The 19,334-nt window shown below is 43.7% G+C and overlaps 1 pseudogene; it reads right to left on the bottom strand.

Annotated features, from left to right (window-relative positions):
* Positions 1-11,503: 11,503 nt before the first annotated feature.
* On the bottom strand, positions 11,504-11,621 carry LOC124778669 (annotated as a pseudogene).
* Positions 11,622-19,334: the final 7,713 nt, after the last annotated feature.

Here is a 19,334-nt window from a genome sequence, read left to right as displayed (position 1 = left end):
TGGCTGGATATTAACCAAAATATTCGAAAATATAACCGAAAATATTTCCTACCGCGTAACATGCAGAATGAACGTGTGCCCTAACCAAATTTAGCAACTATGCTTCACAAGGACATCCGCAGTTACTTCAAATTATCATCCGAAGAACAGTGGGTACTTACAGTTCAACGGCGGAAGATCGAGTTCGCAAACTGACAGCCAATATCGGGTCGCTGCGGAGTGCAACAATGTTTTTGAATGGTGGCGGATGCTTACGTTTCCAGAACCTAGCCAATTGTACGCACAAAAATAGCGGGAATACTTCTAAATATTTCCAGTGGGGACCCAAAGAAGGTTGGTACAATTCCTAGTGTGGAATGAGTCTTCCTGACCTCTACCAGTACATTCAAAGTCGTTCATCTGCCCACTGACACTTTGTGCAGTTACTCAGAAGACGAGAGAGAAAGGTTGGAGGATACTGACTTAATATGAACGTCGATCTGTTGTGGAATTTTAGAACATGTTTTTTGCTCGAGTATCATGTCGTTTTTGGAAACCCAGAATCTACTATGTAGGAATCAACATGGATTCCGGAAACAGCGATCGTGTGAGACCCAACTCGCTTTATTTGTTCATGAGACCCAGAAAATATTAGATACAGGCTCCCAGGTAGATGCTATTTTTCTTGACTTCCGGAAGGCGTTCGATACAGTTCCGCACTGTCGCCTGATAAACAAAGAAAGAGCCTACGGAATATCAGACCAGCTGTGTGGCTGGATTGAAGAGTTTTTAGCAAACAGAACACAGCATGTTGTTATCAATGGAGAGACGTCTACAGACGTTAAAGTAACCGCTGGCGTGCCACAGGGGAGTGTTATGGGACCATTGCTTTTCACAATATATATATAAATGACCTAGTAGATAGTGTCGGAAGTTCCATGCGGCTTTTCGCGGATGATGCTGTAGTGTACAGAGAAGTTGCAGCATTAGAAAATTGTAGCGAAATGCAGGAAGATCTGCAGCGGATAGGCGCTTGGTGCAGGGAGTGGCAACTGACGCTTAACATAGACAAATGTAATGTATTGCGAATACATAGAAAGAAGGATCCTTTTTTTGTATGATTATATGATAGCGGAACAAACACTGGTAGCAGTTACTTCTGTAAAATATCTGGGAGTATGCGTGCGGAACGATTTGAAGTGGAATTATCATATAAAATTAATTGTTGGTAAGGCGGGTACCAGGTTGAGATTCATTGGGAGAGTCCTTAGAAAATGTAGTCCATCAACAAAGGAGGTGGCTTACAAAACACTCGTTCGACCTATACTTGAGTATTGCTCATCAGTGTGGGATCCGTACCAGATCGGGTTGACGGAGGAGATAGAGAAGATCGAAAGAAGAGCGGCGCGTTTCGTCACAGGGTTATTTGGTAACCGTGATAGCGTTACGGAGATGTTTAACAAACTCAAATGGCAGACTCTGCAAGAGAGGCGCTCTGCATCGCGGTGTAGCTTGCTCGCCAGGTTTCGAGAGGGTGCGTTTCTGGATGAGGTATCGAATATATTGCTTCCCCCTACTTATACCTCCCGAGGAGATCACGAATGTAAAATTAGAGATTAGAGCGCGCACGGAGGCTTTCAGACAGTCGTTCTTCCCGCGAACCATACGCGACTGGAACAGGAAAGGGAGGTAATGACAGTGGCACGTGAAGTGCCCTCCGCCACACACCGTTGGGTGGCTTGCGGGGTATAAATGTAGATGTAGATGTAGATGTAGAAAAGAAAAAGGATGCATCGATGCTTCCTCTTCTCAAAGGCTTACCACAGCTCAACCAGATGACAAGAAAACTTCGTCTGCGAGACCTTACAAATGAAACAGAAAAACATGATAATTGAAATTACATGAAATTGATTATAACCGACCCGTCTGAACGTCTCTGTCCGTGTAGGAATGGCAATCCATTCATCCTCGAGAGCCAAAACTACAGAAGGTAGTAATAATGTTGGACATCGAGTCTGGAGCGAAGTTGGCGTTCTGACTCATCCCAAAGATTTTGCAATGGGTTCAGGTCGGGATCTTGGCAGACCAGTCCATGTCAGCCGTCTTCTTGTCAACAAAGTACTGCCTCACAAGTGGTGCTTTTTGATAGAGTGCATTGTCATGCTGACACAGTCATCATCTCCAAACTGTTCCTCTACTGTACACGGTGCACATTGTTATGAAATGTGTTCATAGCCTTCCGCATTTACCGTTTTCTTAAGCGCAGTAGTGGGACCATACCCTGACCACGAAAAAGAAGCCCATACGGCAACCCCACCTCCTGCGTAATTCAGTGTTGGCACTGCAGATGATGGCAGGTAACGTTCTCCAGGCATTCGCCAAATCTTCCGTGGGATTCTGGTTCATACTTCCGTGGGATTGCCACAGGCTATAGTGTAATCCATCACTCCAAAACACTCTTTTGTAGTCATCCACTGTCCACTGCCGTTGCTCTTTACACCACCTCAGGCGTCGCTTATCACTGACTACAGAAAGATGTGGCTTGAGCACGGTACCCCTTTCATGTCAATGTATTACCTGGACTTCTGGTAGCAATTTGTAACTCACAAGTTACTCGTTCCGCTGACTGAATACGAATTTTTACAACCGCCCACAATCCTCGACGGTACCTGTCCATCAGTACATCAGGTCCGCCGCGTCTTTGTTTTACCTTCGCCATCATGTCGCCTGCAGTGCATTTGGGCAATTTATGAAGGGCTGAAATATCCCTGACGTCTTAGCCACAAATAATCCTGATCTAATAGAGAGCGTCATGACGGATACAGGGATTAGTGAACATAAGGTCATTTTAGCGAGGCTGCAAACCATATCAACCAAAACCACTAAAAATAAACGAAAAATATACCTATTTAAAACAGCAGATAAAAATTCGCTTGATGCCTTCCTAAGAGAGAGTCTCCATTCCTTCCAAGCTAATTATGTAAGTGTAGACCAGATATGGCTCAAATTCAAAGATACAGTATCGACAGCAATAGACAGATTCATACCGCGTAAGTTAATAACAGACGGGACTGATCCACCATGGTAAACAAAACACGTCAGAACACTGTTGCAGAAGCAACGAAAAAAGCATGCCAATTTCAGAAGAACGCAAAATCCCCAAGACTGGCCAAGTTTCACGGAAGCTCGAAATTTAGTGCGGACGTCAATGCGAGATGCTTTTAATAGTTTCCACAAAGAAACATTGTCTCAAAATATGGTAGAAAACCCAAAGAGATTCTGATCGTATGTAAAGTACACCAGTGGCAAAAACAGTCAATACCGTGTAATGCGCGATAGCGATGGAAATGTTACCGATGATGGTGTCACTAAAGCGGAGTTACTAAATACAATTTTACGTAATTCTTTCACGAAAGAAGATGAAGTAAATATTCCGGAATTCGTCATCCGATTTGACATGAATTTAGCGTGAATTGTCGCTATCTGCTTATTTAAATAAAGCTTTCGTCAGTCTGTAAGTTCGTTTCTTCTCGACGGTGATTTACTAGGCTTCGTTGTATTGGAGGTGTAGTGCTTTTGCCGACCGTGTATTTGAGTATCTGTTCACTCAGCAACTTAGTGGGCAACCACAGTTTACCGTGCTACAGTGGAGTTTGATTTCTTCGTACGCACAAGATATTCTCAGAAGGGAATATTTCATTAACATTAGGAAAATGCTGGCTTCCATAAGCCCCACAGTTATTTAGCACATATTCGTTTGTGTATGCGTCCACGATTTCCGGGCCACATAATTTTTGTTTTGATTTTTTGTTTTTGTTCCTGCTCTTTAGCCTCCGATTACAATAATTAAAAATACTTAAGCTTGATGAGACAGCGATGCGTGTGATATTGATACCACAAGAATGATGGTGCTGTGGGCTCATAGTAAGATTTCCAGGGTGAATGATTTGGGTGTAGATGAGATTGGGGAGAAATGATGTGGGATGCATATTAGGAATCAAGTGACAGTGTATAGGTGCTAGTGGATGGATAGGATTGTAATTATGATGGGAAAAGGTGGATTGGGCTTTCTTTTGAGATGTAAGAGTAGGATGTGTAGATCTGAATAGGATTGCATGGCCTGAGAGGAGAAGGTGGTTGCGGGTTGTTCAAGTTCTGATCTGTTGTAGAATCTGAGTCTTTTGAGTTAAATGCGAGGGTAGCTGGTAGTGAGGCAGAGGAAGTTTTAGTTGGAAATATTTGCGGCGTATTTACTGTTTTTGCATGTGCCTTACAAAGGAAACCTCCTAAAAGCCTTGCTCGGAATCTGTGTTTGGTGCGGAATATTTTTAATTTAATTTCTGAAAAATATATTGCAGACAAAAGTATGGATGCCCAATGAAAGTGTGAGAGGATTTGTTCGTGTGTATAACAAGATGAAGTCGATGGTGCGCTCGACATGTGTAGTGTACCACGTCGCTGCCATCACAGGTGATACGGTTTACAGTTACTGCTGACAATACTGCGATGGTGGTAGCTGTTTTTCTTTTCCGTTATTACACTGAGCGAGAACAGGTCGGCTGCAAATACCTGCTTTCAACCATACGCATAATCAGTACAGAGAAGTTAAATAAACAAATAGAAAGGATAGTAAAAAATGAGAAGTTCATCATTTAAATCGAATGGTCTTGATGTGGCGAAGGATGTCCGCTGTGGTGATGGAGTTGGCGTTGCTATGTTGGACCTACTGCGACAGGAAGTGGTCTTCAGTAGTTCGAGTACTAGCTTTGAGTGAAAAACGGGGACGGAATGGAATTATGAGATGGGAAATGATGGGGTGTGAGTAGGGAACTGGAGTGACAGTACGGGTTCAAGGGGGTTTTCAAGTACGCACTGCGGCGATTGGGGTCGTGGACAATATCTGGCTCTGTGTATGGTGAGCAGTAACTCCCACAGTGTAGATATGCTACGTGGGGTGAGATGAGATTAGGATTAGACAACGTAATCTACAAGAAAGATGGTGATACATGAGTGCCTGTAGGGGTTTGTGGCTGTAACATTAAGATAAAATGCAGAAAGGGCTACCAGCGTAATGGGTCAGTAGATATGACGTCGCTCAAGCATATGGATGTTTTGCAGAACTTTGGTTACGAAACGTATTATCTCTTCGGCGGTCGAAGGAAATTAATTGGCTGCTGTGATTTATCAATAACACAGGTGTGAATTACGGTATTGGATTGATGTGTGGAGGCTTAGAGTCACATTAATAGGAACGGGTTAGATGGAACAGGTTGGGTGGAACAGGTTGCAGGTGTTTTATAAGGGTGGGGATTGTAGATTAATTTAATTTTAGCATTGCCACACTTCAGCCAACAGAACTGATAAAATTTGCATAGTTTCTAACCAAAATTTGAAAATATAAAATATGGATATGTACATTTCTTAAAAAAGGATGTTGGGTATTGAAGATATAAAGTAAAATATTGTTGTCTTTCTAAAAATTTGATCGTTGAGAGTAGTGTTTTAAAAAACGGAACACTTCACTGTAATGGGTTCCGATAAGTGAGCAGTAGATTAGGAGGGTTGGTTTGATAGAATGTGAGATGGGAGAGTTGGGAAGAAGGATCATGAGCCAAGCGTTGAAAATGCAGGGAGGAAAGTGGGGTAGGGAACGAAGAGGAACCCTGATATGGAAAGGCAGAGAAATATTCTGTTGAAGCGAGAACGACGAGTACATCTATAGGGGGATTTCAAGGCCAGGTGAGAGAGAGTCGGTTAAGGTATCGTTGCAGTAGGACGTGGAATGTGCGTAGGGGTAATGTTGGGGGATGTGTTGGTACAATAAAGGCAGGGTATGAAGTTAAATAATCGTGGATGAAGCGGTGTAGTGGTTGCGTTAAGCTGACGGGTAGGAAATATGAACGTGTTCAGTGTGAAAGAGGTGACAGCGGAGCACAGTAGAATATTGGTAAGGTTAAATACGGTGCAGTTTTGAGTATTTTACGGACGTTTTCGGATTATAACATATAGCTATGTTTTTACAGGCTTCTCGAGATGTCACCGACCAAATATCCGTGTATAGTATAATTCTATGCATGCGCAGATCCAAAGAGGAATGGAGGGAGTCATGGAGATCATAAATACTTCTCCCAAAAATTTTAGTATATGCCTTTATATTTTTGTGAACATCAGATGGTTCAAATGGCTCTGAGCACTATGGGACTTAACTGCTGAGGTCATCAGTCCCCTAGAACTTAGAACTACTTAAACCTAGCTAACCTAAGGACATCACACACATCCATGCCCGAGGCAGGATTCGAGCCTGTGACTGTAACGGTCGCGCGGTTCCAGACTGTAGCGCCTAGAACCGTTCGGCCACGTCGGCCGGCTTGTGAACATCAGTTTCCGAATTTAACAACTAACTTTTGGAGAATAATATAGCGTGGAAACTAAAATGCCAACGAATTCTAGAATTACAAGCTACTTTTACCATAGGATTATTTCCAATTGTTTCATTGAAGGCTTGGCCACGTAGACGAGTTTTCCACTTAACCGGTCACATTGCAACCAGACAAATGCGCACACTGATGGTCCGAACACACCTGCTGTCAATAACAAATTCGACACGATTGCTAAGTCCACATGTAGATCAGGCAAAGTACGTGACACTGAGTAAGGGAAGACACAAAGGATAGGCTCTCCAATAAGGGGGGAAATTAAATAAAAACAAAACAAAACAAAACAGAAAGACTGAATTCCGAAAAGTAGCCATTCCAGTCATTTACAGATAAGATTAGATTAGATTAGTACTTGTTCCATAGATCATGAATACGACACTTGGTAATGATGTGGAACATGTCAGGTTAATAAAAGGTGTCTATACAAGATATTACATTAGACAAAATGACACTCAATAATTTTTTTTTTTTTTTTTTTTTTTTTTTTTTTTTTTTTTTGTGGAGGTTGGGAAATTACCCACTTACTATATATCCAAAAATTCATCTAATGAGTAGAAGGAGTTGCCATTAAGAAATTCTTTTAATTTCCTTTGAAATGCTATATGGCTATCTGTCAGAATTTTGATGCTATTAGGTAAGTGACCAAAGACTTTAGTGGCAGCATAATTTACCCCCTTCTGAGCCAAAGTTAGATTTAACCTTGTGTAATGAAGGTCATCCTTTCTCCTAGTGTTGTAGCCATGTACACTGCTATTACTTTTGAATTCGTTCGGATTGTTAATGACAAATTTCATAAGTGAGTATATATATTGTGAAGCTACAGTGAAGATCTCTAGCTCTTTAAATAAGCGTCTGCAGGATGATCTTGGATGAGCTCCAGCAATTATTCTGATTACACACTTTTGTGCAATGAACACTCTTTTACTCAATGATGAGTTACCCCAGAATATGATGCCATACGAAAGCAGAGAATGAAAATAGGCGTGGTAAGCTAATTTACTCAGATGTATATCGCCAAAATTTGCAATGACCCTAATAGCATAAGTAGCTGAACTCAAACGTTTCATCAGATCCTCAGTGTGTTTTTTCCAGTTCTACCCCTCATCAATGCATACACCTAGAAATTTTGAATATTCTACCTCGGCTACCGATTTCTGAATCAAGTCTATATTTATTAATAGGGTCATTCCATTTACTGTGTGGAACTGTATACTGTGTTTTGTCAAAGTTTAATGAGAGCCCATTTGCAGAGAACCACTTAATGATTTTCTGAAAAACGTCGTTTACAATTTCACCATTTAATTCTTGTCTGTCGTGTAGCCAACAATAGTCTCCAGGCATTTATGCACAGTCGTAGTGCTAAGTGTAACAGAGACAATTGTCAATGCGCATTTCAGTTTTATATCGTGTAGATTATGATATTGTTAGTGTTATGAGATTTTGTTACTATTATAGTTCTTAAAGCAAATTCGTGACTCAAGCTATAATTATCAAATTTTCGGAAGTTTGCCTTTCATACACTATATTTAACAGGATTACAACATCTTTTACATTACGCTGAATCGGCGTACGTAACACTGACAGAAATAAATTATTATTACATTAATATTATATTTGTGGGGTGGCGGAAGTGAGGAGAAACAGTAAAGGTTACTACCCCTCTTCCCGGGGATCGAAAGCTGCATCCTCACGTGCTTCTACGCCCTTTCAATGTGACCAACACTTTCGGAACTCACGAAACGGGAAGATACTGAACAGTTGCCGTAAGTGGCTGTCGGAAGCGTCATCTGTGACCGGTGGGGGAAACCGCTACGATGTCGCGAGCTGCAACTAGTTGCGAGGATGGCCGCTAGGTGCGCGGCAGCAGCAGGTCGGGAGCAGCGGCCGGGGCAGCGCTGCGGACAGCGGTACACGCAGGCGCAGCGGCGGCCAATGCGCGCGCCGCAATGGCTGCCGGGGAGGCGTCTGCAGACACCTGCCCAGCCGCGGACCCAGACGGCGGCGGGCCGCTGCTAGCGCAGGGGGTCAGCCGACCGGACCTACCCTTTCTCCCTTAATTCTATTATTCTGCGCGAGGGCCTCAAATCCCTCGCCCTCTGACCGTGGTGACTACAACGTCGGAATAAACGCTAATGGAAAGAACCTTAGGCTGCACCGCCGCCGGGGTCTGAGAGGCGAGGCTAAAAAGAATGGCCACGTCAAAAGGTTTAGTACCCTTTATTATTTCAAAGCGTTATTTCACGAAAATAATGAGTACGCTCCAAGTGTTTTGCCTCGCAGCGGTCTCAGAGACTGTTTGCAGGAGAAGGTGTGGGCTGTTTGTGGAGCGGAGGGGGTTCGGTTAGCGGACTTAAAGCGCGCCGGCCGATGAGAATGCCGCCTTTCTCCGCCGTCTCGGCGTCCTCAAATTAGTAGATATTTACCGGCGAGTGACGGCGGTCATTAGGTGAAAAGGCCGGCGGTGTCGCGCGCGCTGTGATGTTTTTAATGGGTAATCCCGGCCGCGGCACCTGGCGCGTCGCGTAATGAAGGCCCGATACAGCGCGCGCAGTAATTTGCCGGCCGCGTTCGTTATTCCGCGCGCGTGGGCGGCGGAGGCGGCCAAGGATGGCAGGCCTCTCCTCTCCCTCTTCCTTTTTACTCCCCACACAACACTCTTACGGCCAAGTTATGCTCTTCTCACGCGGCGCGCCTTCTCGTTCGGAAAAGCTTCTCACTTTATTTTCCTGCCTAGCAATTTTACGCCTCTCCTTCTCTCTCTCTCGCTTCTGCCCCCTCTCATTTAGCTGGCGCGTATCAGATATTCTTTCGCGGCTTTTTTTTCCGCACGGCGTAGTTCGTTTTGCGCTGGCCTAATTAAAATGGAAACCGTTAATTGAAGGTTTCCTTTCCGAGCCCGCACTGGGCCTCTTTCAGCTAACAAGCGGAACTGCAAACGTGGGTTTGTGTCGAATTGCATTTAGACGAAACGAACGCGTAGTAATCACTTTTTGTCTCGAAGAGACTACACCTTTACGTAGAGCGTCAGTTCAAGTATCTTCATCCCATGTTAGGCTCTTCGCCTCTAATTTCTTTTCACATCTGTACACTGTTCAAGAACACGAGGGGTACAGGACCACTGTAATCTTACAGCCTTTTCAGCGAAGCAAAATACTTCATCCATTTCAGTTTTCATATACGTAGGGTGAATCAAAATTACATCGACAAACTTTCAGAGGTGGCAGTATGGACCAACAAACTAAAACACGCCTCAGAACAGGTCTCGGAAGACTCTGAGATACTGACTGATGGTCTTGTCATTCTCAGTTTGTAGGCGTCACCAGATGCGGATGTGGAGGGTTCTGTGGTGAGCACACCACTCTCCCGGACGTTGTTAGTTTTCGTGACCGGAGCCGCTACTTCTCAATCAAGTAGCTCCTCAGTTTGACTCACAAGGGCTGCGTGCACCCCACTTGCCAACAGCGTTCGTCAGACCGGACGGTGACCCATCCAAGTGCTAGCCAAGCCCGACAGCGCTTAACTTCGGTGATCTGACGGGAACCGGTGGCCTTTGGCATTATGGACCAAAACAACATAAAAATGACTAACATACAGCTAGGTGCAGTTGTTCGTCTTTGCTACTGTGAGATACAGTGTGTCCGAAAAGTCTTTCCCTGATTACATAAATTGATAACTCAGGCTAGAAGTAAGATACAAATATGAAACTGGTGTCTAATTGTTTACAAACTATCAAAGTTTTTTTCACACATCAGTAAACTTCCACTTCCATTGTTGCCCAATGACAGTACACGTCGATATGACTTTGCGGTTGCAATGCTATCACGTATTGAGGACGATGATGGTTATCTCAGACGAATTGCCTTTTCCGACGAAGCGACCTTTTTTGTCGGTGGAGTATTGAATCGCCATAATGTGCGCATTTGGGGTTCACAACCCCCTGTCGAGGTCATGGAGTGCACCAGAGGCAGTCCAAAGGTGAATTTTTGGTGCGCGCTATTGCACGATCGAATTATCGGGCCATTCTTCTTCGCTGAGGCTACCATCACATCTGCAGTGTATCTGCACATGTTACAACTGTATGCTGTTCCTCAGCTGCTTCAGTATCACCCCGATGTCTTGTTTCAGCAAGACGGTGCACCGCCTCATTGGGGTTTGGACGTCCGTGCCTATCTCGATATGACCTTTCCTGGGCGATGGATTGGTCGTGATGGGCCAACGGTTTGGCCTCCACGCTCTCCTGACATAACCCCATTAGACTTCTTTTTATGCGGTCATGTCAAGGACGAGGTCTACCGAACACGTGTACCAGATCTTGAAACCCTGCGGCAACGGATAATCACAGTCGTTGAATCGATCCCTCCAGTGATGTTGGCTAATGTGTGGACGGAAATTGAATATCGCCTAGATGTGCTACGTGCTACCAAGGGTGCTCATGTGGAAGTTTACTGATGTGTGAAAAACACTTTGATAGTTTGTAAACAATTAGACACCAGTTTCATATTTGTATCTTACCTCTAGCCTGAGTTATTAATTTATGTAATCAGGGAAAGACTTTTCGGACACCCTGTATATCTCTTCTACTGAAAGCCCTTTCATTTCTCCATTTTGAGAAATGGTGGCCTGAGCCAAAACAAGAAAAAAAGTCCAGTGAACATGAGCTGTAAAGTGCATCACTTAATGGCTTCTTCTACTGGGCAAGTCCTCCTAGCTCTTAAAAAAGCACTCCGTCTTCAGGCCACAAGTGGCCCATCGGGACCATCAAACCGCCGTGTCATCCTCAACTGAGGATGTGGATAGGAGGGGCGTGTGGTCAGCACACCGCTCTCCCGGTCGTTACCAGGGTTTTCGTTGACCGGAGCCGCTACTAGTTTTTTTTTAATCTCATTTTGTTCTATATGGTTCGTTGACTTTGTTCGTGGGGGACGTCCGAAGACACTCGTTCAGGCTGTTCGTTGATCGTTCACTCAGGTTTTTTATTGGAGAGGGTAGCTAAACCCTCTGACCGAACACGCTGAGCTACCGTGCCGGCGTATTTCGGTCGAGTAGCTCCTCAATTGGCATCACGAGGCTGAGTGGACCCCGAAAAATGGCAACAGCGCATGGCGGCCTGGATGGTCACCCATCCAAGTGCTGACCAATCCCGACAGCGCTTAACTTCGGTGATCTGACGGGAACCGGTGTATCCACTGCGGCAAGGCCGTTGCCACCTAGCTGTTAAGGTATGCACTTTAGAGCCCTTGTTTACTGAACGTCTTTGTCATGCTTTGGTCCATGCTACCTTGTCCCAGAACATGGAGAGCGAGGAGCTTGCAGTAGAAAAGATCTGTTTCACAGTATCGAAGACGAACAAGTGCTTGTAACTTTTAAGGCCTGCATTTTAGAGCCCACGTATATTAGACACTATTTTCCTGTTTTGGTCCGTACTACGATCACTGAAAGTTGTCTACCATACAATCCTCGCAACAACAGCACCGATGATGATGATGATGATGTTTGGTTTGTGGGGCGCTCAACTACGCGGTTATCAGTACAAAGTCCCAACCTTTGCCCAGTCCACTCTCGTCACTTTCATGAATGATGATGAATGATGAGGACAAACACAAACACCCAGTCATCTCGAGGCAGGTGAAAATCCCTGACCCCGCCGGGAATCGAACCCGGGACCCCGTGCTCGGGAAACAACAGCAACAGCACTGGTACATGTATTTCCCTGACAGAAGTATCAGCACAATTTTCGCTTATAGCTTTCGACTCGGTCGTTTCCGGCCCTTATCTCAAATTAACACATTCCATCATCATTGAAAGTTTGTAACATCGTCACGGAATCGTTCTGGACGTGAAATTAACGTAACAAGACGAATTATTCTGTCTTTTTTACAGATGGTCAGGAATACATCATCTGTACAGAAGACAGAAGAATGTCGCATTAGGCTTGTTTCGTGAATTTTGGTATGTGCTACAGTGCAGAGAAGAGGTAATGATGACATGGCATTTGTTCTCGTTTTTGCATCAACTCTGGTATTGCACACGTGTCTGAAAATAACGTAAATGCCAAAACCATAAGACACAATTAAGAATAAGTAAAAACATTTCTCTGTCAGCCAATGTGCAATAATGACTTCTTTTCAAAATTTTATATCGGTTGAAGACCCAGCAGCAACAAATTTAGTTGTAATTTGAACCTTGCATTCGTCTTTACAATTTTACAAACACAGAAGAGAAGCAGAGGTCGTATATGATGTTGTAGTTTCTGTTAATTCGAGTGTTGTGACGTCAAAAGGAAAGGCAGAAGATATAATGAATTTATTTATGTGATTCGACACAGAGATCTCGCCATGTTCGCGAACGAGGAAAAAAATACTCTGAACAATATCGTACAATTACAAGACCCCACTGGTAAAGACTATATCATGAGCGGAATGAGTTATACGATCTTCATTTCTTTTGACATTTTTCCAAAATGCAGAGCAAACGTTTTTTCGGCAACGGTGGCTCCGTTCCTCATTCACTGTGATCTGTAGGTCCTGAAGGGCCAGGAGATGACGACACTCTCACTGTAACACTCTCTCGGCGTCATTCTTCGCTTACTCTTGGCCTTCGAGGATTGAACAATATTCGGTCTACTCCAGTCGCACCACGACCTCACTCTCAAATACCCCAACGACGGAGGCAGCTCCATACAAGTAGACATTCTTTGTCCATGATGACGAAGGCAGTCAAACATTTTTAAGTTCACACCCATAGAGTATCTCGGCACTGAAACCTTACTCCGTGAAGACACGTAATTGTGATCTTTCATTGATTGGTGAATCCATGGTGGTGTTCGTTCAGTTAAAAATCGCCCTTCCCTAGTGCTTGATTCCAAATGCATCATTGTTATTTCGTTCCAACCACTCTTTTCTCGGAAGAAGGTGGTGGAGATGGACTGTTGTAAAATAAGATGTTACTGATTCCCTCTGTTGTGACGTAGCAAGACAGCCACGCCACGGAAGTAGCCGAAAGGCACGCGTATAGTTCACGCAGGCAAGAGATAGGTCTGTAACAGGATACGTAATGAATGCTATAAAGAAAAGTACGTAGCTTCTGGATTACTTAACTTTAATCCATCCTTGTTGTATACATCGCTCTTGACGATACAAATGAGACTCTTTAGATACAAGCTATGTAAGGCTAATGGCGCCTTGCTAGGTCGTAGCCATTGACTTAGCTGAAGGCTATTCTAACTATTGGCTCGGCTAGTGAGCAATGCTTCGTCCATGTAGTCGCTAGCAAAGTCGTCCGTACAACTGGGGCAAGTGCTCGTCAGTCTCTCGAGACCTGCCTTGAGGTGGCGCTCGGTCTGCGATCCCTGACAGTGGCGACACGCGGGTCCGAGATGTACTAATGGACCGCGGCCGATTTAAAGCTACCACCTAGCAAGTGTGATGTCTGGCGGTGACACCACACCCTCCATATGCATTCTTACCCAGGATAGCTCGTTCATTTGCAGGTATTTATATGCCTGGTCTAGTGGTGGCCGCCACGGTAACTCTGCGTGTTCGGTCAGAGGGTTAGCTGCCCTCTGTAATAATAATAAAAAAAACTAGTGAATGGATCAACGATAAACTTGAACGGGTGTCATGGGACGTCCGCTACGAACAAATGCGACAAGCAAAATGAGATAAAAAAAAGGTGCTTAGCGTTGCTGCCCCTGGATCAAAGGATCCCGGGTTCGATTCCCTGCAGGGTCGGGGATGTTCTCCGCGCCTGGGGACTGGGTGTTTGTGTTATCCTCATCATTACATCATCATTCAGGAAAACGGCGAAACAGGAAAGCGAAAAGATTGGGAACTTGTACGGGCGCTGATAATCATGCCGTTGAGCGCCCCACAAAACAAAATCACCACCGCCATCGACTCGCTCAGAAAGGAGAGCTAGCACACGAGTTCCTAAGTAGAACCGCGGACTCGCAGCATTTCCGCTACATATGCAGTTATCTTGAGAGAAATTTCTGCCATTAAACTGCAAATCACTGCTCATTTATTTCATAATTTCGGCTTTATAACGATTCTCAAGTGCAAGTTGAAATATCACAAAGCGCTCGATCTGCCTAAATGACAGTTAGCAGTGAATATTGTTCTGTTTATACATACATATATATAAATGAAACTTTTTCAAGGACTGCTGTTCTCTTTATACATACAAATAAACAGATACAGCTTTTTCGAAGACTGCTATAGATCTATTTTAATATTTGATGTCTACTCAGAGAATGTCAATTACATTCACAGAGACACACTTCTGAGGCATTACCGAATCTGTAACGAAGCTACTAGAAAAATGGCATGAGAATGAACTGCGATCTCTAAATGGTGATTAATAATTGAAATAAATTACAGTAATCAATGGTAAGCTACACAGCTCGCTGTTAGCCTATAAACACAAGTTGCCATGACCAAATCAACAGAAATAGTGCGCTTTTTTGCCGCAGATATGTAACAGTGCCCAGTCTTCTTTTGACGCAGCACAAATGTTTTCCTATGAAGATAGTGGAATAAACAGGATAACAGCCATTTTTTTCCATTGGGCGAATTTTATATGTTTTCTGTCTGAAGCATGGACTATAACGTGAAACGTATTGCAAATATCTCTTTTCTTCCAATGGAACACATTTGAAATTGTGTACTCTGCATCAGCTAATTTTTGTCTTACACCCTTGCCAGTCCCACAAAACGCAGCTTCATTAAAGGCGACCCGATCCCGAAAATCGGTCATTGCACCGTGTCAGTGCTATTTTACAGCAGCAAAATCGTGTACTGACCTTCCGTAGTAACAAGAAGCCACGAGTAGCCTTACATTCCTGCATGCTTCAGTAAAAGAAAACGGGTCTGTGAGTACGAAGCAACCGCAGCGCCACAGCTGCCAGACTTGTCATACTCGCGGAACTACAGCGTTAACGAAGGAAGCCCGTTAAGCCGTCGACACACGGACCGTGCTGTCGAACGTTAACGTTGAGCGTGCCAAGTTCTACGTGCTGTTGAACTCTCAGGAACGATGCGACTTGTGCATACGGTACGTGGGCCCCGACGTGGTATACGCAATCGCAACGCACTCCAGCGACAGTTGAGGGATGTTTCTAGTTCGTAAATCACACTGTTTACTGAACGGGCGCGCGTAAAATTCCCACGTTAGCTCTATTAAAAGGCACATTTCTTCCATCGTCCACGAAAAGGAAAGTACCATGTCCAATCGATAAGGACACAGGCTTATAAAAGTTCCATTACAAACAGTGCGTTACAAATTTGGAATACTTCTCCGCATAAGATAAACATTATTTCATCATTCCCACATTTTAGTAAAACCGCAAGGTCAGTCTTACTTGATCACTGTTCCTACCCAGTAGCAGAATCTTTGCAACATGTGAATTACCAAGCGTAAGAGAAGAAGGAGCAAAATATCTTTATACAAGCAGCGCAAGCTGTCCTCTAGATTAAGCCAATCGAACAAAGTCACTCCTCACAAAAAGGTGAAATTGTGTTTACATAACATCAAATATTATAGTCTATACTTATATTAAACTAATAATAAAGTATCAGAACCTAATAAAAACGCGAATGTTAGGGGAAAAAAATTGGTTGTGTCAGGACGCGAACCACCGCCCCAACAAAAAAACTCGATAAAGGACAGGGATGATTTTCATTACGCTAAACTAACATGACACCTTCCGTATCTAATCATAGTATGTTACCCCTTGCTAAAAACCTTAAACGTAGATATGTTGCTAACTGAAATTTAATTATAAGAAATTGTACCAAGAACAACGCGTTTTGGGTGGATCTTCAGTGTGTAGCTGCCTTCAAATAGCCTACTCTCATTATACGCAAGTTACAATAATTCTTCCCCCCCCCCCCCCCCAATGAACCATGGACCATGCCGTTGGTGGGGAGGCTTGCGTGCCTCAACGATACAGATAGCCGTACCGTAGGTGCAACCACAACGGAGGGGTATCTGTTGAGAGGCCAGACAAACGTGTGGTTCCTGAAGAGGCGCAGCAGCCTTTTCAGTAGTTGCAAGGGCAATAGTCTGGATGATTGACTGATCTGGCCCTGTAACAATAACCAAAACGGCCTTGCTGTGTTGGTACTGCGAACGGCTGAGAGCAAGGGGAAACTACAGCCGTAATTTTTCCCGAGGGCATGCAGCTTTACTGTATGGTTAAATGATGATGGCGTTCTCTTAGGTAAAATATTCCGGAGGTAAAACAGTCCCCCATTAGGATCTCCGGGCGGGGACTACTCAGGAGGACGTCGTTATCAGGAGAAAGAAAACTGGCATTCTACTGATCGGAGCGTGGAATGTCAGATCCCTTAATCGGGCAAGTAGATTAGAAAATTTAAAAAGGGAAATGGATAGGTTAAAGTTAGATATAGTGGGAATTAGTGAAGTTCGGTGGCAGGAAGAACAAGACTTTTGGTCAGGTGAATACAGGGTTATAAATATAAAATCCAATAGGGGTAATGCAGGAGTAGGTTTAATAATGAATAAAAAAATAAGAGTGCGGGTAAGCTACTACAAACAGCATAGTGAACGCATTATTGTGGCCAAGATAGACACGAAGCCCACGCGTACTACAATAGTACAAGTTTATATGCCAACTGGCTCTGCAGATGACGAAGAAATTGAAGAAATGTATGACGAGATAGAAGAAAATATTCAGGTAGTGAACGCAGACGAAAATTTAATAGTCATGGGTGACTGGAATTCGACAGTAGGAAAAGGGAGAGAAGGGAACATAGTAGGCGAATATGAATTGGGGCTAAGAAATGAAAGAGGAAGCCGTCTGGTAGAATTTTGCGCAGAGCATAACTTAATCATAGCTAACACTTGGTTCAAGAATCACAAAAGAAGGTTGTATACATGGAAGAATCCTGGAGATACTAAAAGGTTCAAAATGGTTCAAATGGCTCTGAGCACTATGGGACTCAACTGCTGTGGTCATCAGTCCCCTAGAACGTAGAACTACTTAAACCTAACTAACCTAAGGACATCACACACATCCATGCCGGAGGTAGGATTCGAACCTGCGACCGTAGCAGTCGCACGGTTCCGGACACTAAAAGGTATCAGATAGATTATATAATGGTAAGACAGAGATTTAGGAACCAGGTATTAAATTGTAGGACATTTCCAGGGGCGGATGTGGACTCTGACCACAATCTATTGGTTATGAACTGTAGATTAAAACTGAAGAAACTGCATAAAGGTGGGAATTTAAGGAGATGGGACCTGGATAAACTGAAAGAACCAGAGGTTGTACAGAGTTTCAAGGAGAGCGTAAGGGAGCAATTGACAGGAATGGGGGAAAGAAATTCAGTAGAAGACGAATGGGTAGCTCTGAGGGATGAAGTAGTGAAGGCAGCAGAGGATCAAATAGGTATAAAGATGCGGGCTAGTAGAAATCCTTGGGTAACAGAAAAAATATTGAATATAATTGTTGAAAGGAGAAAATATAAAAATGCAGTAAATGAAGCAGGCAAAAAGGAGTACAAACGTCTCAAAAATGAGATCGACAGGAAGTGCAAAATGGCTAAGCGGGGTTGGCTAGAGGACAAATGTAAGGATGTAGAGGCTTATCTCACTAGGGGTAAGATAGATACAGCCTACAGGAAAATTAAAGAGACCTTTGGAGAAAAGAGAGCCACTTGTATGAATATCAAGAGCTCAGATGGAAACCCAGTTCTAAGCAAAGAGGGGAAAGCAGAAAGGTGGAAGGAGTATATAGAGGGTCTATACAAGGGCGATGTTCTTGAGGACAATATGATGGAAATGGAAGAGGATGTAGATGAAGATGAAATGGGAGATACGATACTGCGTGAAGAGTTTGACAGAGCACTGAAAGACCTGAGTCGAAACAAGGCCCCAGGAGTAGGCAACATTCCATTAGAACTACTGATGGCCTTGGGAGAGCCAGTCCTGACAAAACTCTACCATCTGTTGAGCAAGATGTACTAGACAGGAGAAATACCCTCAGACTTCAAGAAGAATATAATAATTCCAATCCCGAAGAAAGCAGGTGTTGACAGATGTGAAAATTACCGAACTATCAGTTTAATAAGTCACAGCTGCAAAATACTAACGCCAATTATTTACAGACGAATGGAAAAACTGGTAGAAGCCGACCTCGGGGAAGATCAGTTTGGATTTCGTAGAATTGTTGGAACACGTGAGGCAATACTTACCTTAGGACTTACCTTAGAAGGAAGATTAAGGAAAGGCAAACCTGCGTTTCTAGCATTTGTAGACTTAGAGAAAGCTTTTGACAATGTTGACTGGAATACTTTCTTTCAAATTCTAATGGTGGCAGGGGTAAAGTACAGGGAGCGAAAGGCAGTTATAAGAGTCGAGGGGCATGAAAGGGAAGCAGTCGTTGGGAAGGGAGTGAGACAGGGTTGTAGCCTCTCCCCGATGTTATTCAATCTGTATATCGAGCAAGCAGTAAAGGAAACAAGAGAAAAATTCGGAGTAGGTATTAAAATCCAGGGAGAAGAAATAAAAACTTTGAGGTTCGGCGATGGCATTGTAATTCTATCAGAGACAGCAAAGGACTTGGAAGAGCAGTTAAACGGAATGGACAGTGTCTTGAAAGGAGGATACAAGATGAACATCAACAAAAGCAAAACGAGGATAATGGAATGTAGTCCAGTTAAGTCGGATGATGCTGAGGGAATTAGATTAGGAAATGAGACACTTAAAGTAGTAAAGGAGTTTTGCTGTTTGGGGAGCAAAATAACTGATGATGGTAGAAGTAGAGAGGATATAAAATGTAGACTGGCAATGGCAAGGAAAGCGTTTCTGAAGAAGAGAAATTTGTTAACATCGAGTATAGATTTAAGTGTTAGGAAGCCGTTTCTGAAAGTATTTGTGTGGAGTGTAGCCATG

This window comes from Schistocerca piceifrons, chromosome 2, assembly GCF_021461385.2.
Source record: "Schistocerca piceifrons isolate TAMUIC-IGC-003096 chromosome 2, iqSchPice1.1, whole genome shotgun sequence".
NCBI lineage: Eukaryota > Metazoa > Arthropoda > Insecta > Orthoptera > Acrididae > Schistocerca > Schistocerca piceifrons.
This window is presented reverse-complemented; position numbering and strand designations above follow the sequence as displayed.